This window comes from Crocuta crocuta, unplaced genomic scaffold (assembly GCF_008692635.1).
Source record: "Crocuta crocuta isolate KB4526 unplaced genomic scaffold, BGI_CrCroc_1.0 scaffold688, whole genome shotgun sequence".
Taxonomy (NCBI): Eukaryota; Metazoa; Chordata; class Mammalia; order Carnivora; family Hyaenidae; genus Crocuta; species Crocuta crocuta.
This window is the reverse complement of record NW_027530550.1, coordinates 615,152-631,506: the sequence shown is the minus strand read 5'-3', so window position 1 is coordinate 631,506 and position 16,355 is coordinate 615,152. Positions and strand designations below refer to the sequence as shown.

The 16,355-nt window shown below is 36.0% G+C and overlaps 1 long non-coding RNA gene across 1 annotated transcript in view; it reads left to right on the top strand.

The window, feature by feature from the left end:
- Positions 1 to 6,033: 6,033 nt before the first annotated feature.
- Positions 6,034 to 16,355, top strand: part of LOC144234531 (uncharacterized) — a 105,798-nt gene continuing 95,476 nt past the window's right edge. Inside the window, exon 1 of the long non-coding RNA XR_013336006.1 lies at positions 6,034 to 6,115. This is a non-coding gene — a long non-coding RNA (uncharacterized LOC144234531). The remainder of the gene's footprint in view (positions 6,116 to 16,355) is intronic.

The window sequence follows — 16,355 nt, the reverse complement described above, 5'->3', positions numbered from 1 at the left end:
TAAAGGTCTCTGCTAATAAATCTATGAAAAATTTAGAGATATTCAAGCAAGTCATTATGTTACATTTTCTTCTGTTATTCCTCTTGTCCCTTCATCTTAGTTTCTGAAAAAGAAGCATAGTGGAATGAGAAATTGCAATAACCTGGCTGTAGACAGCATGGCTTTGAATCCTGTCTCTGACACATAATAGTGGTCTTACCCAAATATCTGAGACTCTATTTCTTTATCTATGAAATCAATTAATGTCATGACTTCCTATTCCAAAGAGAAATTAGTATATTATAATAAGATCACTGATCTTATTAAGATATAAGAACATGTTATTATGTAGATCCACAAAACTTACACCAAATCATTTTGTGTGTTGGTAAGTTATTGTCACTGTATTGCTGCCTAAAAACCCACCCCAAAGCTCAGTTACTTAAAATAACCATCATGTACTATTATGGATCTCTGCCATGGTAAAGGAGGCTAATTCTTCTTTCCTGTGAAGTTTATATTGGGTTCCAGCCTGAAGGTGGAAATAATTTAAAGTTCTGTGTATCAGAGTGGTGGTGTATTTAAACAAAAACAAAAGACATCTATTAAGATGGTAAACTTGAGAGTGATAAAAGGGACTTAAATTTCAAGTCGGCCTTCCTGAACCCACACCTTGCAGAGGGTGCATGACCAGGATACTAGAGTGAAGTTTACATTCTGTGAAAGAGGTTGGCAAGAAAAATTTTCTACTACAAAATTCTTTTCTAGATAAAAAAGAATAGGATCTCTTTGCTTATGAGAGATAGCCTCTTGAGAGACAGGTTATTGAGATTTCTGGTAATCTCTGTATTTATTTACCTATCCTTTAACTAGATTGTTTTTAATTTATAAATTTAGCAAATACTTATGCAATGCACATTCTAAGCTTCTTCAATGGCTCTTTAATGGTTAGAGTCATTAAAATCTTTAACCTAATGTTTAACTTAGGTTACTGTTTTTATATTACTTTGTAAAAGTTCTTTATATATTCTGAAATAGAATTTTTATTATTTGTTACAAAACTTTTTCCCACGTTAAGGTTTATCTTTGCAGTCCCTTAATATACTTTGAATGATTAGACATTCTCATTTTTAATGTAGTCCAATTTATACATATTTTACCTTATGACTGATACTCTTCTTGGGTCCTATTAAGAAAAAAACCTTACTGGGGCACCTGGGTGGCTCAGTGGGTTGAGTGTCCGACTTTGGCTCAGGTCGTAATCTCGGGGTTTGTGGCTTTGAGCCCTGGGCTCTGTGCTGGCAGCTAGCTCACAGCCTGGGGGCTGCTTCAGATTCTGTGTCTCTGTCTCTGGCCCGCCCCTGCTCACGCTGTCTCTCTCTCTCTCAGAAATGAATAAAACATTTAAAAATTTTTTTTAAAGGAGAAAACTTTACTTATTTCAAGTCATAGACATTTATCTAGTGAGAAGCTTTATTTCAAATCTAAAATCTACCTACAATTCATTTTATACTTGAAGGGAGTATATATGTGTGTGCATAGTACAAAATAAATAGTGATCAAATTCCTTGGTTTTTTTAAATTTTGAATAATGAATTAATCTAACAACAATTATGAAAAATGTCATCCCTTTCTCACTGTTTTGCAAAGTAATCCTTGTCATGAAAAACTGTCAAGGTATGCCAGTTTATTTATTTCTGTCTGTTCTATTCCATTGATCTTTTGACCTTATCTTTGGGCCAGCACCATTCTGTCTTGATATCTGACCATCTATGTCCTATGGCAATGTTCTTCTTCCTTAAGAACATCTTTCCTATTTTGGACTTGACATTTAAATTTTTTTGTAAATAAAATGTAGTTTCTGAACAGTGCAGAAATCATGAGAGTAAGATCAGTGATGTTTTACAAATTGATAATACTCCCATAATGAGCATTTATTAATCCCAATTGTGCCTCTCCAAATCACTACTGCAACTCTTCCAGAGGTATCCACTATTCTAACAAAAAGAAGTAACCAATATTCTATTATCTAAAAATACAAGTTAGTTTCTCTGGATTTTGAATTTATGTGGGTAGAGTCACATAACATGGTATCTTTTGTCTCTGGCAAACTATAAAAATATGCTTGTGAATCATTTATCCAGAATGGTGTGTATACCCATTGTTTGCTTACTTTTGTTTTTATTTTGTATACTATTCCGTTGTGTAACTATACAACATTTTATTTGTTCAGACTACTATTCATACCAACTTATGTCTAGCATTTGGTCACATTATTTGATTTTCTTATATATGTTTGCATAATTTAAATTGAATGCTGAACCTTTGTATGCCTATATTGCATAGTAGTTTGACAATTGTGGGTGAAAGCATGTTTTTCTAGAGGGAATTGATGTTTGTTTCTGGCTGACAGCAGGGCCACGGGCTCCGGTAATTCCCTGTTATTTTCATCCCATTAGTATATTAGGTGATTCAAACTGGTTTTCACATTTCCAAAGCGACTTTATTCCTTATTGTCTTAACACTGAGAGTGTCTTCCTCTGAGACTGATTCTAGCTGAAATCATGATGGGATTTACCAGGCTCCTCTCTTCTTCAGAAGCCCAGAATTCCATTTTTCTCAAACCACGTGAAGCTGTAGAAAGCTCAGCTTGAGCTCTTTCCTTTGGCTGGTGTTTGGAAATCATCACTGAAATGCTGTAGCATATGCAGGACTCCGCTCCCCAGCTTTCTATCCTACCTGAAGGTTGATCCCGTTCAGTCACATTTCTGACGGGTATTCTTCTAGTGTCTTCAAACTTTTTAAAATTCAACTTTTCTACTTATCGGAGTGACACGAGTTAGTCAGAAGCACCTAGTACTCCATTGCCCTAAACACTATTTAAATCTATAAAATGTTTGTAAAAGAAAAATCCAAAATAATACTTTTTAGCTCCCCTCCTGAAATCCTCTTTCCCCCTAAGGCTGTTAAGTAATAGAATCAGTTAGACTTAATAGGGAACAAATTAGCTGGATTATTTGTTGCTAGCCCAGGAGATGATGCTGTGTATTTTTTTAAGGCTTGTTATCCTGTTTAAAGTTATAAGGTGTTAATTATTACTTCAGTCTTTCAAAAGAAACTTTGGGCTTAATCACATTATATTTGCCTTTAGACCCAGATGGACTTTACTGATCTAAAGATGGAGACTGGATCATATCTTTCAGTCAACACAAAGTGAAGGAGATTTGTTACTACTCTGTAAAAAATTTGAGTGAGGAAATTGGATTTGTTTTGCATCTGATACTCAGGTGGTAAAATTACACATCAGACATTATATTTCCTTTAGGATAATCTATAGAATATAACTATTATTTTGGTAGGGATTATTTTAACTTTGGGTTTGGGGAAATGTATATATTGCCCTCCCCTCTGTCCCCACCCCAGCAAAAAAAATAAATAAATAAAAAAGTCTGGTTCGTGACTCATTCAGTGCGGTTGGTATGTTTCCACTTTTTATCCTCCTCATCAAAGAGTAGGAAACAGCATATACTTCATGCTCCATTAGTATAGAAATTGCTCCATTTCTCTTCATTTCTCTCTCTCTCTGCCTTCATACTTACCTTCCTCCAAAATCAGCTTATGTCACTTAGGAAATATATTTCTGATGACTGCACATTGTGATGGGTCATTTCTCATTCAAAAAGGAACATATTTACCAGAATTCTAGTTCCTTGATTTACAGTGAAAACCCTTACACTCCTGTGGGAGTGTAAAACTTGCATATGAATTGTGTATTCTCTCTTTTGCTAACAAGCTAAGCTACTACATAGAGTCTCTGTCCTCAGGGAACACACCATCTTGTGGGCATCATTCTTTCCTCATTAATGTGCCAGGCATTATGACTGACATTTGACAGTCATTGAATAAATATTCACTTAAATGTGGTTGAATGAAAGGAATGAAATGAACTCATGATTGCTAGGTGACCATGGAATTAGATGTTTCAAAGACTTATGAAGTTAGGGGAACCTGGGTGGTCAGTTGATTAAGCGTCTGACTTCAGCTCAGGTCATGATCTTGAAGTTTGTCAGTTTGAGCCTCTCATTGAGCTCTGTTCTCTCTATCCCTCCCCCGCTCATGCTCTATTTTTCTCTCTATGTCTCTCTCAAAAATAAATAAAAACGTTAAAAAAGAAACAAAGACTTATCAAGTTATAGTAACTCAATGTGCCCCTGTCCCCAGTAAAAATGCCTTTTACATAAGCAATAGGTTTGGGTTCTTGTGTTAACTTGATCACCTTGGGTGAAGTATGACGAAACCAGGCATAGATCAAGAGAGGGAAACTGAAAGGAGTTTTGCAGTTCCGTTGTGTTCACAATTCCATGGAGAGAACACAGACTGCCCGGCACTACCCTGCGCTACCACTCAAGGGAAGGACTGTGGTTGGTCAGGGGATAGACCAAGAGGGATGAACCGTGGACAAGCCCCTGTTGTGGTTTTTACAGGCAGAAATGGCAAGGCAGGGCAAGTACTGGGATTGGCTAATTTCAGTAATTTCAGCAGGCTCTGGGGCATAGATGCTGTCCCTGATTATCTGATGTCTAGGGCCCTGGGGTGATTAACTTGGCTGTTTAAGGGTCCAGGAATGGGAGACTCTAATAAAGGGACTAGCTGGGTGAGTTGGCTTACTCTGCTGCTCAAGAAGGGGTACTGACCAGCCTCTAGCCAGGGCTTCAAACTTCAAGACAACATACAACACACTACGTGTGTGCGCGCGCGCACACACACACACACACACACACACATACACACACCTATATTACATTTCCTGCATTTCCCCCCTTTCCACTTCTGTAAAGAGTTATCATTGGCCTTGCCAACATATGCCTCACAGATTTGGAAGTAAAATTTTAAAAATAATAAAAGAAAGGAAAGAGTAAGCTAAAGACCTGTCCTTCATTGACAATTCTTCCTTTAGATAACATTCCAACATTTTTTAGTTTGTTGTCAACTTATTCCTTTGTGACTATACACAGTTTCATATTTTTAATGCATCCTTGATTCTGAAAGGAGTAGAAAGGATATGACATAATAAAGCAAACTTTAAGTAAGAGACTCCACATTGCTATCACTCTGTCCAATATTTCTTTCATTTTCTGAGAAAAAGGGGATGTAAAAGAGAAGTAAATGTCTCTGCTATAATGTTTACTTATTTTTAAGAGAGAGAGAGGGAGAGAGAGTGGGGGCAGGGCAGAGAGAGGGAGACAGAGGATCCCAAGTGGGCCCTGTGCTGACAGTACAGAGCCCAATATGGGGCTCAAACTCGCAAACCATGATATCATGAACTGAACCAAAGTCAGACACTTAACCAACTGAGCCACCCTGGCACCCCTAAGTGTCTCTCCTATAGATGGAATATGCTCCCCTCCCACAAGTGTATATATTGAAATGTTAACTGCCAAGGTGATGTTATTGGGAGGTGTTTAGGTCATGAGGGCACACCCCTCATTAATGGGATTAATGCCTTTATAAAAGACTTCCAGGAAAGCTCCCTTACGCCTTTTGCCATGTGAGGACACAGAAAGAGAACGGCCCTCTATGAGGAAGTCCTCACAGACACTGAATCTGCTTTTGTCTTGATTATGGCCTTCCATCCTCCAGAACTGTGAGAAATAAATTTATGTTCCAAGCCACCAAGTCTGTGATATTCTTATTTAGCAGCATGATAGGACTAAAACCACCTATTTCCAAATAACATAGATAAAGGGAGTAAAATATGGTTTAATAGGCATGTTACATTACTAGATTTGAATTTCCATTTGCAGTTTTATTAGAAAACCAAGGAGAAAAATGAAGTAATGAAGTTTCTGAATTTTAATTGCAAACTTTTCAAAATGTATCTTGGGTTATATATTCTTATAAAGAATGCTCTTAATATTACCAGGATTTTTCTTTCTTTTTTTTCTATAAAGGTTAGCCTGACAAAAAGAGAAAGGAGATAGGGAAGAAAAAAAAGATACATATACACAAACCAATAATGAATATTATTTTCTTTGATATTTTCCAGGGTAAAACATTGACTGGTCACCTAAAAGGAAGTTTTATCAGATGGAAAAGACCTCAAGACAATTAAATTTGATGTTGAATATAACAGCTTGTAAGTACTTTTCCTATAAATATCATGCTATTATAAAAACTGGTTGCTAATGAGGTGATTGATTTAAATGTCATCTCAGTTTTTCCTAATGTTTGCTTAAGCATAATATTTTTTGGAAATATTTAGTCATAAATTAGGATTCTACATGGTATGTTGGCATGAATAAGTAGGGACATAAGCATGAATATGTGCTACCCGGTTTTCCATGGAGTATTGGTTTTCATGGAAATATAATGCAAGACCAACTTCCGTGATGGCCACTCTGTTCAGTTACTATTTGGTGACCTGTTGTAGTCAAAAGGCCAATAGTTGTCAGATGAATATATAGCAGGTTAGTATGCTTTTAAACACACTCCAATTTTTTTGTCTTCTTGTAATATTAATAATGAAGAGTTCACCTATCATATTATAAATTATAACATGTAACATGGAGTTGGAGAAAAAAAGTTATGAGATTTTGAAGAGTATGTTATGCCGACTTTCATTTTATTCATTTTTGGCTTAATTATTTAGTCATTCTTTCCATATATATGTATTGAGTTTCTAACGTGTCACATATACTATTAGGTGCTGGAGATACAGAGTTTAAACTGGCAGTCGCTGCCTATGAGCATGTTCAGTCTCATTGTAGGACAAATGGGTCATACAGTATGACAACCCACAAGATGGGATTTTTTTACAAGTGCCCTGTGTCTTTATGTGATGGCTATGTTGACTTATAGACTGAACATAGAGGATGAGTTATTTGATATGAGACTTCAAGTTAAATAGCCTTTTGTCTTGAGAATCCTGTCCAGTTGAGGATATAAACAGCATATATAATGGTTGCAAAATATTACAAAAGCAAGTGTGTGAGTAATTCTGGAGTACAATTTCCAGAATGGAGACAAGTGGGAGATCAGGCTGTGTAAAACATTTAATAACTTTGTAAAAGGAAAGCCATTGAAGTTTTGACAGGATAATGTAGACTCAAGTGGAATTGTTATACTAATGACTATGCATCCCTTCGATAAAATGGATTAAAGAGTATGCCACTGAACCATCCACACAGTCTCCAATCTATTACCTGCCCTTCTCTTATTCTATTCTCTTTTTGGAGTAACTGTATTTTCCAGAATCCCCTTTTCTCTGGCTTTTAGTGTTCTTCATTCAATAAGACACCTAGGTAGAACTTTGGAAAGGAGAGAAAAATTATTTCTTACCTTTCCTTTTGTTTCCTATGTTATCTCTGATGGAGGCTGCATTGCTTTTCTGGCTCTGGCTTCTACCAAATGGCCCCTCCTTCCATGATTGCCCATCACACTAAGAAAAAAAAAAAAAACAAAAAACCTGCCATGGCTTTTGCTCCTTTTGGATGACTCTGCATTATGGGCCCTGGCTTATATACTCCCCGTTTTTATACCGCTCCCCTCCAGCATTGAACATTCAGCTTTTAAAATGGTAGTGTCTGGAGGCGCCTGGGTGGCTCAGCCTCTGACGTTGGTCATGATCTCAGAGTTTATGAGTTCAAGCCCCCTGTGGGGCTCACTGGTGTCAGCTGGGAGTCTCTTCCCAGCTCTCTCTACCCTCCTCCTCCCCCATTCACACTTTCTCAAAAATAAATAAACATTAAAATTTTTTTTTTAAAAAAGTGGTAAGGTCTTCCCTCTGTTGCTAATCTCTGGGGTCCCTCAGTATTCTCTCTTGGGCTTTCTTTCTTTTTTCTGTTTTTTTTTTTTTTCTATTGGGCTTTCTAGTCCTTTTATTACTAATGTGAACAAGCATCTATGTATTTATCTAATAATAGATAATTGAATTATCTATACTTATTGAAGGGTGTAGAGTTGTTTTTGTCTTTGTGCCTGAAATCCTGCTGACCTCTCTTTATCTGAGTCCTATAAACAGTGGGTTAGATAATACAATAGTCTCTCCTGTGTATCATTTCTTTGTTTAGAATTAAGTTTGTATCAGATAATTTATTCCTTCTACCAAAGGCCCCATCTCCAAATAGTATCATACTGGGGATAAGTATTTAACACAAACATGCGGTCTATGGGAGCATCCACAGATAAATCTCCTCTTCCATACACTAAAAACTAGTATGTACGTACAGTATGGTCTTTGAATATAGGTATCTAAATACCTAGCATCTCTTCAAATTGTCAGATTATTACACTGATTGTTTCATCTTAGATTGGGCATTTAAAACCTTTTTGTCTATAGGCAGACTAGTGAGACCTCAGAAGTCAATAGTTCTGCTTGTCCATGTTTTTTTGTTTTTTGTTTTAACCAGTAGTCTTTTGAAAGTCAAGACAATTATTTCATGGATCTATATACTATTACTATGATTCTAAGTCTCTGTGATGATGAGAAAAATATATGCCTGGGTTTCCTTCTTGTTATATCACTCTGCCCCTTCCTCTGTGAACACAGAGGTCTCAGAAGTATCTCATCTGCCAAATTTCAACTCCAGTTTCCTTTCTAAGTGTCTAGAGTTTCACTCAGAAATAATGTTTACCAACCTCACCAACACCCCATTACATATAGATATACATACACCTGCTATCTGGGAGGGGAAAGATCTCTCTTGATACATCTGTAGTCAAGGTAATTGAAGCCATGATCCCTTATTAATACTTAGAGGGGACAAGTATTAATTAAAATAATTATAGGGTATAAAATGAACAGTGTTTTAATTTTAATAATGGTAACATGGAGAGCTTTTCAGTTATTCTAAATATGGCCCATCTATTTCACTTTACCAATAAAATGACAACAACCAAAAAGAAGCATTTATTAAGCATGAATAGTACACCAGATGCTGTGAAACATGTTAAATACAAGATCTGTCTAATTCCTCTTGTTTAATTGAAACAACTGATGCACAAGGGATTGAGTCTATTTCTAAGGGTCAAAGCAAGATAAGAATCCAGCTTTCCTGCATTCCAAGTTCTCTTCTTTCTCTTCTGAATTCATATGGATTATCATATTGGAAATATTCAAGCGTATTTGTTAAAGATATAAGTGAATTAATGAATAAGTGATGATGTAGCCTGCACCTTGGCACCTGAAACTCTATGTAATTTACTTTCCAAACCTCTAGTGTCATCAAACCAGTTATATGATAGAAATTTTCTTTAAAACAGAGACTGTGACTGACCTGTGACCTATATAATAATATATAGCTTAATTGGAAATATAAAGAGAGAGATAGAGAGAGACAATTCCTGAAAGAAATGGTATTAAAGGCAGTCAGGTTGAAACCATAACTTCATTTCTTCATGCAGGAATAGGAGAGTAGGTTATTAGACCAATTAGGATGTCAAAGTTGTCCAGATTAGCTTCCCACATTTGCAATACAGTTATTGCAAGCCAGGCTTAGAATTAAATGTGGAGGAAGTAGAACTAAAGGTATAGGAAACTAATGGGAATCAGGAGTTTAGGGAAGTAGAGTCACAATTTAAAAATAAAAATAAAGAATAGTTAGCAAAGGCATAGCAGATTCAATTCTTAGTCTTCAAATTATGAACCAATGATCTACTAAGAAAAGTGACAGTGTGGATGGCTGAGAAGGGAATGTTATGGAGAGAAGACCTGCCATTTTAGGAGAAAAGTGTGGTAAATCATGGACTTTGATGCAGCAGAGCAGTATCAGATGCAGAGTCTCTGGGATATCTCACCATCTACCCACATGACTCTAAGTTCCTCGCCTCCGCCCCCCACCAATGAAAAACCAAAAAAAATAGCTTCAGTAATAACAACAAAATAAATACCATCAATTCAGTCTACTATTAACAGATTTGTATATATCTTACTATATCAAAGCTTTCATCCATTTATTCCCATGTTTTCTTCATTCTCATAAATACCCTGTGAAGTATCACTTATTGTTATTGTCATTTTATAAATGAACAAACTTACCTAAGAGCTGCTCAGATAATAACTGGCAGAGGCAAGATTTAAACCTACATCTGTCAGAAAATATACCTCTCTTTCTATTGTAATATTGATTCATGCCTACTTCCTTTCCTACCAATAAAGAAGCCAAAGCAAGGGGCAACTGAGTGGCTCAGTTGGTTGAGGTCTGACTTTGGCTCAGGTCATGATCTCATTGTTCATAGGTTCAAGCCCTACATTGAGCTCTATGCTGACAGCATGGAGCCTGGAGCCTGCTTCATATTCTGTGTTTCCCTTCTTTTTCCTCCCCTACTTGTGCTCTATCTCTGTCTCTTAAAAATGAATAAATGTTAAAAAAAATTTCAAGCCAAAGCATTTGTCAGATATAAGTTGTTTTTAAGTTTGAACCCAAACATCTCCATAGGAATCAGGGTCCTTGAAACCTAAGAGATACGGCTGCAAGTAGTCAAGATGTGCAATTATAGGATGTTTAGAGAAACCAGCTATAATACTATCTGAGGATTATTTTTGTATTTTTAAATGTTTATTTGCTATACTCTTATTGGATCCTGGGACAAGGGGTTGAGAACACACTGGATTATTTTACATATGGCAGGAAATTAATGAACAGTGAAAATCTACCATATGTCAAGCACTGAGTAATGTTTGTTTTAAATTATTCTCTATTTCACTTACTAAGAGCTATAAAATCTCATCCCATTTCACAGGTGAAAAAACTGCAGGTCAAAGTAACTTGTTCTAGGTCCCACTTCTAATGCCTTAAAAACTAGGACATTCTGATTTCTGAGCCTAAGTTCTTTCCACAGCTGGATGCTCATTAGCTAGGGTAAGGACATGGACAGCAGAGAGCTGTGCTCATCGTTGAATCATTGTACTCCCCACCCCCCCACCGTTGCTAGTGTGACAGCCATTGGAAATTGTTTGTAGGCTCCAGAGGAGAGGAAGAGGCCATGACAAGATTAATTAGAACTTGTCTGGTTAATGTTGATCCCAGAGCTCTGAGAACCTAGCAATTTCAACTCTCCACCTCAGTTCTTTGAGTAGATTTATGGCATTTTTATTTGGAGAAACACAATATAAACAGACGATGACAATAACAATAGAACACATAAAATATTATTAATTCATCATCAAATAAGTATGATGCCCAGTAAGAAGTTGGAAATAGATTGAGCTATGCATAATTGTCAGCACAAATAATGCAAAAAGACAGAATGCAAAATTTGGGTATGAAATGAGTGGATGAATTAGAATATATGAAATATTTCAATAAGACAGAAGTTGATCATGTTCTGGGGTTACTAAAAATATGGAGAAGAGAGTCATATATGAATAAGTGGGCACCACTTGTCGATTGCCCTCTTTACTTTGTTTGATGTTGTTTGCTCTGTCTACATAAAAGGCTTAGAAGTATTTTGTCTTCATGTCAGATAATTAAATGTCCTTATCCAGATATCCTTGAATAATAAAATCCTATTACTAACTCCTGTGGTTCTTAGCCTATGCTCATCAAGAAACCATCTTATTGGGGCTCCTGAGTGGCTCAGTTGGTTAAGTGGCCAGCTCTTGGTTTTGGCTCAGATCATGATCTCCTGGTTTATGAGTTTGAGCCCCACATTGGGCTCCTCACTGACAATGCAGAACCTGCTTGGGATTCTCTCTCTTCCTCTCTCTCTGACCATCCCTGGTCTCTCACTCACTCTCTCTGTCTCTTTCTTTCTCTCTCTCTCAAAATAAATACATAGATTTAACCATCTTATTGTATTTTAAATTGAATATATAAACTAATAGGAAAGGGATGTGCAGGTTACTTCAAAATTAGCTTTCAAGAAGGCTAATATGACTATTTATTATTTGGTTTATTGTTATCCCTAAAGTTTATGGTTACCATGAGTCCATCTTTACAAACCCCACCAACTCAGAAGTAGTAGTGTCCAAGTCACCAAGACTGTGGTCCTGAAATTCATCCCAAGTTTAAAAGAAAAAAAAAAAGAAATTAGAGACAGTATTAACATATTCCAGAGGAAAACAGAAAATATATCATTCAGTGGGCACTGTAGCCATGGAGGAAATACCAACTGCTGCTGGAGAAGCTTCTTGATAAGGGGGCAGCGTGGGGTAGGCTGTAAGATAAGCATCATGCCTTTTATTTACTACATTTTTAAGTAAACGTTTTATATGTGAATAATTTTAGATTTACAGAAAAATTTGAAAGAGTATAAAGGAGGTTCCCACATAACCTTTACCAAGTTCCCCCTAATGTTTAATAAATATAACTATGGTACATTACTGTTAACTAGTCTTCAAACTATTTGAATTTCACTAATTCTCCATGAATGCCCTTTTATTGTTCAAAGGCCCAATGAAGGATACTTTATGTATTTGGTATCCACTTGCTTTTGTTTTCATGTCTCCTTATAGAGCTTTAAAAAGACTGAAATCAAGTAGAGATGAGCTGATAGAGGAGTTGAGAAATGTAGCCTATAGGAGTAAGTCTTCCTGCAATGTAAATCTTATTAGTAGAATAAGAGAGGACAAGATAGACACCTGGGAAGACAACCAGTTCAAGATTAGTCCACTAAATTATACGTGCTCTTTTTATGCACAAATTCTTTGAAATTTTGGATCCCCTATGTCCTTACCATTATATTAAAGCCACACTTGCATTATATATAATTTGCACAACAGTCCTGAAATTTAGGTAATTCTCAAGTCACAGAACCATTAATCAATAAAATCATTAGGATTTAAACTCAAGTCTATTTGGTATTTTCTACTTACTATGTTGAAGTTCTGAAGTGAACATAATCATTTCTTAACTCTGTACCCAGATATCAAACATCCATAGGCCATGCCAAATGCTTTACTATTTTATAACTGTAATTCAAACTGGAAAGGTCTCTCCAATTCTTAGTCGATTATTCAACTACAACAATGGAAAGAGTTTCATGATTTTGAAATTCACAATTCAAACAAGGTAAACCTGACCTAATTGTGTTTGCCTTCTCACAGTGCCAGAAGTTCAGCTAAGAATTGACTTTACCACCTCCCTGTCTTCTGGCTAAGAGATCAGGAGTCATGTTTAGACTGAGTTAGTCCTGAATGACACACTTTGATTGTTCAGGATGTATATAACAAAACTAAACACTTCATTCTCCTACAAGAAGGGAACAAAATTATAAACGTAACAGGTTTGAGAAGCTTGATTTCTATGCGAACTCATCAAAAGTGTGCTAGCCTCAGTGAATCTCCATATTCAGATGATCAGCTACTTGACCAGAGCCAAAAGAATAGCAGTGATGGAGAAAAGAGTTTCTGATGTCAGTAGAGCTAAGCAGAAGGGACTGCTAGGTTTGTGGTTAACCACATATTGTATTTTTGCTGCTCTGTATCCATTTTGTTGAATTCAATAAAGTTTTCATTTTTAGTGACCAGGCTTTGGGTTTGTTATGTTTGTTTCCAGCAAACCACAAAGCATTGAAGTCAGCACACATGGCCTGAGAGGAATGACATTCTCACATAGAGATTTTTCAAATGTTTAATAGGCCAAGGTGATAACTTATAATTTTATAATCACATGTCCTACCCCTCTCAAGCCCTTGCTTGAAACCACTATGTAGAATAGAGAAAAAATACTGGGGACAATATAATGGTTAAACAGACTAAATTAAATATGTCTTTCTCTGCTTCGTAAGTTTCCATATTCCATACAAATCATTAGATGCTCTGTGTTGTCTGAGTCAAAAGAATCACCGATTCTAGAATACACTGATTGCTGCTTTCTCACTTTCTATAAAATCTCAGTTTTGTCTTGATGCCTTCCTTTCCCCAAGCAGTCCTGCCCTTCTCTGAGGTTAACCTTTATTAGTCAAAGTCAATTACAATGTTCTTATTCCATCTACTAGTGATTGATTTAGTAACATGCCTATGATATAATTCTCCACAATTCAGAAAGACACCAGAGGATCCTGTGAAAGGGTTTTATACATAATAATTCTGTTTTTCTTCCACTTGGATTTGTCATGTCTGGATGTTACATTTAATATTGCAGCATCCTTCTTGCAGCCATGAAGGCAGCCAGCCCCAAATTAAGTCAACATTGAGGAAGGTAGACAAAGATTTGGAAAGCCTTTGTCCTCAGTGATCCTGTTGATTTCTTAATTAACAAGAAGTAGGACACATCAAAGTTGGATAAAAAAGAATATAAATATTTTTTCTTTATGTTCTATTACCTATAATAATTCCAAACTCTAAGATTTGAAATTGCCTGTTAGTTATGATTGATAAGATAATAAATGATATTATGAAAAGCATCTATTGCAGTGTATGAAACATGATGGATTTTAGTAAATCTTGGCTCTCTTTCCTGTTTTTTCCACTGAACACTAGGCAACCCACACAGAACATTAAGCAACCATCACAGAAGATGATAAAATGACCCAAAAGTGTGTACTTCAATCAGTAGCCTGGGAATTTATACTTCAGAGATGTAAGGAATAAAATATATATTCTAAAAGAGTTTTGTTTCTTCCCGCCAAGGGAAGAGAGACTCCAGTTTCCAGGAGTGACTCTTTATTAAGTGTGAGGCTTGCAAAGACAAGAGAAAATAAAACAGGTTTCACCAAGTATCTAAAGGAGACAATGAAATAAAGAAGGAACATCCAGCCCAAGAATGACAATTCTAGGGTGTTTATTATATGCAATTACCTGTTCCCTGCTTACAAACACCACTCTGAGAACATCTCTATTTATTCCCACTTACTAATGTCAAAACTGTAATTTTCACTTGTCTTCCTCTCTCTTCTCATGAATGACCCCTTTTGCTTAGCTGTTGACTTCCATCTCCCTGTTGTTCCACTAATGGTATTCTATAGAATATCTTGAAAAAGCTACATGGCATGACTGGAAGGCTAGTAGATTCACTATGATTTCTAGTCTTTTTCAGCAATTTGCTCCTCAACCTTCTGGTGACATGACCAACCAAGGTTAATACTTATTGCCTGGCTGTGAGTAGAAGCACATAAAGTTCTGTTTATTTGCCTACTGTCATTATCGAAAGTGGATATCTAATCCAGAGGATGGACCACAGTTATCTGCCATAAACAAGTTCCCTCTTGTTTGGGAGACTCTATTTTGGTGGTCATTTACTATACTAATTTTGAATGCAGAATTTCTAACTCTCTTCTAAGGTATTGCATAGCTTGTTAAAAAGATAAGTCACAACATTACCCAAACAGAATTACAATGAACAGAATTTACTTGTTTTCAAACCAATGATAATTGTTATTTCTTCTGGCCCTTGGTGTGTGATTATGTAAAGAAATTATCTGTTCCATTCTCCATAGTTGATAAAGTTAATTGATGAGACCCTAGATTAGTATAGACGGCCTTGGAAATAATGTAAGCAATGCTCTGTGGCTGACATTCTGGCCACTTTCCCCAGTATCCTTTGTTGGAAACACCTTGAAGATTCTGATACCAAGTGTCAGAAAACATATTCTGCTAAGAATGGCCTCCAGTGTTCAATTACCTCTATCTTAATTCTAAATTTGGATGCAATGTTTTTATCTTACCTTGAGAAAATTTTCCGGGAGCTTCTTTCAACCTTTGCAGCCAATTGAGAAATTTCAGAATCTAAGTATCTGTGGCTCCAGCTTAGAACATTTTTCTTGGGAAACTTCAAAGGAAAGTCTTTTGGAATCTGTAGTAACATTTAGGTAAACATCCTGGGTCATTAAATTAGTAGCTAAGAGATCTTGAGTAAGATAAACATTTCAAGCATCACTATCCCTATTTCCAGATAAAGAATCTAAGTGTCCCCACATTTGTTGTTAGCAGTAAATGACTTAATGAGACTATGTAGCACTCATAAACAGTGGGCATGCAGTATTTCTTTCATATAAAAGCATATTATTTTATGTTGAAACTTTCTGAAAGACTGGCAAAGACAATTCATGTTTCTTTGGGAGAAATTAAAAGGAAAAAGGTATATATGGGAGTTATCTTTCAAATTAGAAGCGATAAGAACATTAACAATTAAAAATAGTAAAAGCACACACATAATTCCTCTTCAGTTGGTTGAGTATTTGTACATGGTAGTACTGTGTCTTCTAGGTAAAAGGGATTCAAAAGCAAGAGAACTGACAGTTTTCATCTTAGGGTCCTGGTATTACTGGGTTTTATCTAGTTACATTACATATATATTTTCATACGTTCAATCTGTAATGACTTCATCTTTGCGGAATTGCCTCAAAAACTTTTATTGCAATATAATTTTAGTATAGTAAATTTAAACTATTTGGGTTTTGTCAGATGTATGCAGTTGTGAAACATCAAGAAATGA